Source organism: Montipora capricornis, chromosome 14 (genome assembly GCF_036669925.1).
Source record: "Montipora capricornis isolate CH-2021 chromosome 14, ASM3666992v2, whole genome shotgun sequence".
NCBI lineage: Eukaryota > Metazoa > Cnidaria > Anthozoa > Scleractinia > Acroporidae > Montipora > Montipora capricornis.
Genome location: NC_090896.1, coordinates 22,853,916 through 22,860,490, shown reverse-complemented (window position 1 = coordinate 22,860,490; position 6,575 = coordinate 22,853,916). Strand labels below are relative to the sequence as shown.

The following is a 6,575-nucleotide window of genomic DNA, read 5'->3' as shown; positions in this document are numbered from 1 at the left end:
GGGACCTTTTGCTTTTCCTTGAAATCCGTGACCCGTGGAATTGCGTTGGTATATTTGGCCTTTACTATTTAGATATTGCCTCTGTCTTTAGACACAATGAGTAACACAAAGAAAGATAATAGAAGGAAAACAACACCATCATTCAAGTATGGTGAAAGAAGTGAGTTTTTTTTTTATTTCTACAAAGTTCCAAGTTCATTTCACACGTGAAGGTCGATGCATTCCTTGTCAGAAGAAGGCCAAAAGTTTATTGCATTTCAGTGGCTAATTAACAAATTGAAAGGGATTCAGCGTTGTCTGTTTAACAAATCGAAAGTGGTTCAGTGATGTCTGTACTCTTATCAACAATGATATTCGTCATCACAGTGCACAAAATGTTGTGGACTCACGTGGAGCAGCCGCGTGGGTCGATCAGTCCGCAACAAATTCTGACCACTTTGATGACGAATATCATTGGGGATAATAACAGTACAGACAATGCTAAACTGCTTTCGATTTGTGTTTTACCTCAATATTCAACGTCGAAGAAAGCTTTTACATGTGAAGTGAGCAGCGTTGTCTATACACTTATCAAGATCACTGTATTTCGATTTTTAATCTTGGTATATAAGAATTATTTGTTTTCCCGTTTTAGGATACTTTTTGGTGCAATTTATTGAGGACAATGTTAAGTTTATTGTTGACGAAACCGAACTGAGAAAGGAAAACAATACAACTTCAGCATTGTACCTGGACAAAAAGTACTACCCATGTGTGGTGCTGAGCGAGAGTGGTGAGTTTCTGCCATTTTTTTCCGTTTATAATTCGTTTAGCCGTTTCTACTTGTCCTCCTTACCATTTGCAACGGTAAATTCATGTAAAGGTTCAGCCAAAACGGTTGCCTGCATATCTGTTTACTACATCCCTAGTCAGTGGGTCATGAGAGGAAAAAGTGAAGAACATGGATTATCAGACTGTGTGAAAAAAGGCAACTGGATTTTGACCCTTTTTTGTCTAAACAGTATATTTCAATAAAAGATGTAAATGTACTTTTTCTAGTTTTTTATATTAAGTATATTTAATTACCGTGCAGTGGCCAGAGACTGGTGACATGGTTAGGCTTATTTAGTGTGACATTAGCATCTTTCAGAATTGGACTGCTTAGGCTAAGTCTACTCTATATACTGGTTAGCTTACTGCATCTACACGAAAAATACTCTGGTCTGGTATGAACAGAAACGACACAGAAATGGAACAAGTCATTCATGAAGGAGACTGAATAATCCCAAAAGACTTATGATAGAACCATGTCATATTTTGAGGTGACGTTTTTGTCGACAGTCGCCGTCGTAGATCTTAAACTCCCGATTGACTTCCGCTATGGTTCAGTATTGGTACAAAGTACGACACCAAAGAGTGGCACAAGAACCTATCCGATATACGACGATTCACTTTAAAGATCGAAGCAGGGCAGCGTCGCTCCATTTTGAAAATCAGCCTTCCCTTTGTGAACAGAAGCCCTATCCGATATGGTCTTTGTGCCAGCACACAAGCTATCCGGTATAGTGTAGACATAGCCTTAGGCTGCTTAACAGAGACTTGGCATGGAGGTTAGGCGGAGTGCACCCTGGCTTACATGCAGATCTTTTCAAGCCTTTGAGCAATGAATAAAAAAATGAAATAATATGTAACTGAAACTGTTTTACATTCATTTTAACAGATGACAAAAAGTAAAGCTGCAATGGATGCCATGACTAAAAAAAGAGGCAGGTCAACCAAAAAAGAAAACAAACAGTCTGGGAGAAAAAAAAAAGCAAAAAGTCCAGCCAGGGTTTCCTCCAAAGCTATAAGCCAACAAAAAAAATGAAGCTGATAAAGAAAGGGAGGAGAAGAAGAAAGAAAAAATGCAAAAGAAGAAGGCCCTAGATGAAAGAGACTTCAATGTCCTTGGCCAGATGTCACAGCTAAACCGTTCAATTGTTATGGTGAATGAACATGATAGGGATGTGGAGGAGAAGGAGATGGAGCTTGCAAGAAAGAAGGCTGATCTTAAAAGAAGGGAGAAAGAAGTCAAAAGAAAAGAAGGAGGTGATGCACAGAATGTACTTGAAGTCAACAATAAGAATGCAATGAGAACAAGGGATATGTCAGAGGAGGACGATGGAGGTAATGATGAATAAAATAGTAAAAGGTAAAAACTGTTAAAATGTTTGACTAAACGTTTTCGATCTCTCTGAAGATGATCGCAAGATCGAAAACGTTTAGTCAAACATTTTAACAGTTTTTACCTTTTACTATTTTATAATTTTACTGGCGAAATGCATATATAATGATGAATATTTAGGTAAGTAGACCCTTAATATTCTAATGATATTGTGTGAGCTGCAGACAATTAAAAACAGATAAACTTGAAACAGATGCAGGTGTACATGTCACATAAGTCATGCAATGAATACGGTTTTGTGGTACGAAAACACCCAGCTGGGAAAATTTAGTTGTTTTTTCATTGGAAATAATGTAGATGCATAAGCGAACTTGTTTTAGTGTGCCTTTAAAATACATGTAATATTGTAATACAGTGCACAGAACAGAAAAAAATTACAATAATATTATTGGTATCAGGGTTCAGTTTGTATTTGAAGACAAAGTTCATAGCAGGGCTATCACAGTGACTAAGTCTGGAAGCAGCAGTTACACTGGAGATATCACCAGTAGCAGTGTAATGGTTATATTGCCCTGTATGCACGTGTAATGTGACAGCAATCAATATCTTCATACACCCGTAAGCTGTAACAAGTGTTACGGGTTACAGCCACTGCTATGGATATAAAAGTTCTTTAATGAATTGAGGATCTTTCATTTTTCAGATTTTGATGATAGTGGAGTGATGGAATGCTATACCGCGGATATTGATGTCCTTGGGGCAAGTAATATTATCAAAACTCGCGAGAGACCAACAACTGGCAAAAGTGACGAAGAGCAAACCCTCTAACAGCTAAGAAGTGCCCAAGAAGGCAAGTTGTAGAGCCCGAGTGTGCTCAGTGTCGCCATCTGCTGCTGGAAAACAAAGAGCTGAGAGAGGCAAAATGCACAACTAACAGAGGAATTAAATGCTCAAAGGATGGAGGTGCAACCAAGTGACGCCCCCAGACCAGGGAAAATATCCAAGGAGGTTGCAGAAAGATATAAAGTAAGAGGAATACCTGCAGAATATATGACATCACTAAACTACTGGTTAATACACTTATGCCAAAATCATTCTTGTCATTCAAATATACCTAAAAACCTATCTGCACTAAAACTTTTCTTTCTAATCACACTAAGAGATTGTTCAGCCCCAAAGCTGGTCAAATGTCATGACCTAAATACAGTATTGTGAAAAAGTAATGAGAACGTAATTTGACGAAATTCGCGAATTTTGGGGCTTTTCGACGAAAAATGGCGAATTTTTGTCTAGCGCGAAAGTCGCAGAAAATTCGCCGAATTTTCACAATGCCTATTGTTTAAGTTCCGAAATTTCGAGGAAAATTCACTTTGACCGAAAATCCGCATTCACTGACAACTTGCACATGTGTGGAAATGAAAGTTGAAATGCATCGTACAGTGCTCTTCCCTGGTCAAAAAAATAACAAAGAAGCTGCGATCACGCAAGGCTTTTAAGCTATGTGTTTAAGTCTTTTACCACTGAATTTAAAGTTTCTCATCGAATGGAGATGGAACTATTGATGTTTTTTTCACTGCAGTGACTTGCCGGCGCATGACAAAAAGTTAAAAGTTATCCTGAAAATTGGTAAGTAAGCTTTTCATACGTATAAGACATCATGTCAATAAACACTTCTGGTGTATACAAATGTAAACCGGGAACCATTTTTTTGCCGCTGTGAGGCTACAAGATAACACTGGCCAGCTCTTTTATATTTACAGGCTTTGCATTGTCGACAACAGTTTGTCCTCACAACCAAAGGATTGAAATTGCATATGTTTTGTCAAGTCTTCTCTGCCGAGAAAGATGAATAAAACACGTTACAAGGGAGAATTTTGTAGAGAATTGAAATGGACACAACTACTGAACTATTTCCAAAATACATGTACTGATCATCAAAGTGCTGTCAAAGTGACTACAGTTTGTTTACAAAACTGAATAGCCGATCGATATTGATCGATGTTTACAAACCACACTACGAAATTTCGCGTACAACAAGCGAAATTACGCTTTTGGTTTTTCGCGCTGGTCTCGAAAATGCGGCGACTTTCTCTCTTTGTTTTAGCGAATTTTCGCGCTGGGCTCGAAATGCGGCGAATTTTCTCTTTTTGTTTTAGCGAAATTACGCTGGAAACATCGCAAAACGCCGCTCAAATTTTCGAGCGAAATTTCGTCGAAAGTTCGCAGGGACAAAGAACGAAATTCGCGCATTTCTCTCTCATTACTTTTTCACAATACTGTAGCAGATGTACATGTACAATCAAACACTAGAGTGACTCACCTCATACAGTGTGATCACTAGATTTATACAGTACTTGTATATAAAATATATATAAATGATCAAACTGTCATTAATGAACACATTTTGTTGCTTACAGATGATTGAACTGTCATCACGAAGATGTCTACATCTATGACAGCCATCTTACCAAGGCATCTACAAAGAAACAGCAACAGCCACAGCTTGTTTTCTGCTAAGCTGTTTTTACAGAGATGATGATCTTGTAGGGAGGAGTCTTGGAGGAAAAATGGAAGACCGTGTGTTGATACAGACATTCTAGAGAGCATCTTGAGTAAGTGTAATCATAACTTCACATTTGTACTTCTTGCAATAATACAAATGTTTACTCTGCATGAGCCATTTTTCTAAAGGGCAGCTTAATGCAATGAATTGCAAATTCTTAAAAATTTTTACATTAAAAAAAAAAAATTCAGATGCATTTTAAGAAGTTGTCAATAATGATGTTTTGAAGTGCAAGAATTAAGATATTATACTGAAACAAGTGAAGCTATGATCCTCGCAGTTATGAACGCAATGTTTTGTAATTGCCTAGAGAAGCCTGAAAAAATTCAGGACTTCAACGGGGTTTTGAACCCGTGACATCGCAATACTGGTGCGACGCTCTAACCAACTGAGCTATGAAGCTATTGACGTTGGGAGCTGGTCATTTGTGGGTTCTAATGTTCCCGTGAGGAGTGAATCAATGATGAAATGATATATGAAATGGATCATATACATGTATGAACTGCGGATATGAAATCAAGTGAAGATATGATCCTCGCATTATATTTGGCTATGTTCTTGATAAAATTAGCTTGTCTAAGCAATTTCCTGTTCTTATTTGTTTGTAGGTTACACAAGAAAGAAGTTCCCAGACATGACATCTGATAGTTGGTCAAAATAGCTTTAAGGAACAATAACCTTTCTTGAAGCTAAGTTTAAAAAGGACAATTCAAGTTGTTGATTAACATGCAAAAAGCTTATTAAAACACCTGTTTAGAACTGTCTTAGATGCAGTGATGGAATTATCAATGACAATTTTTAACTTTATAATACTATATATAAATTATTGTTTATTGCCAGAAACAAGAAGACAAGTTTATTTGGGTTTAAAGAATCTAGCCATCGTTGCATTGTTTGCTGCCCATGATCATATTTTTTTACAAAATTCAGTGAGTTCCACTTAACCTCGCTTGATCAGAGTAGAGGTAATTTTTTAATAATATTGAAAACCTATTTCAGCTAGATATTTGCTTTTTTTCTGAGATTACATTTGTATTGCATACAGGAAGTCATGTTTATGCATTGATAACAATAAATATGTTACCACTGTAGATTGATTAAACCTGTGTTTCAATTATTTATATGTGTGCATGAAGTATACTAAGGTGGCTCGATAGTCCAAATTTCATAACAAAGTATACTTTAAGTATACTTCCTTTTAGGTATACTTTAAGTATACTTTTTAGGTGGCCAAAAGTTCTGTACTTAAGTATACTTTGGTAGGTATACTTTAAGTATACTTTAAGTACAAATAAAGTATGCTTTTTAAAGTGTTTTAAATACTCATTAAAGTATACTTTAAATGTACTGAAATTCTACAAGGGCAATCTCCAACAACCCTCTCTGAGAAAGGAGATACAAGTGGCCCAAAAAGAACCTCCAATAGAAAAAGGGGACTAGACGGGCAGCCATGGAAATCCCAGAGGAAGCCCAAACAACATGAAGCCAGCCTATGATGGGCTTTTTGCAACTGTTATAACAGGTGCTCCTGTAGATCAACTCAGAAAGATGTGTTCAGTTTCCCGTTTTGAAAGAAAGAGTATTTCCTGAAAATGTAAAAGAATTTGAAAGCAGTGATGTTAATTTTGTCAGGTGTAAATGTATTGTATAAAGATGGTCTTGTCAGCAAAGCTAAGTATAACAGCATTAGGTCATCTTTGAGTATGACTAGCAATGAAGACAATACAGGGAAAAGGCATGTTAAATTTATGAAGAGTTCCTAATTCCCAAACTCATGCCTTACAAGCAATTAATGGCTAAGGTAAATGCCATTAATATTGGCACCTTACATGATGTGAGAGAAAACCCTGTGTAATGGTTTGGATGATG

The 6,575-nt window shown here is 36.9% G+C and overlaps 1 pseudogene; it reads left to right on the top strand.

The window, feature by feature from the left end:
• Positions 1-1,883: 1,883 nt before the first annotated feature.
• Positions 1,884-5,367, top strand: LOC138031695 (uncharacterized; annotated as a pseudogene).
• The last annotated feature ends 1,208 nt before the right edge of the window (positions 5,368-6,575 follow it).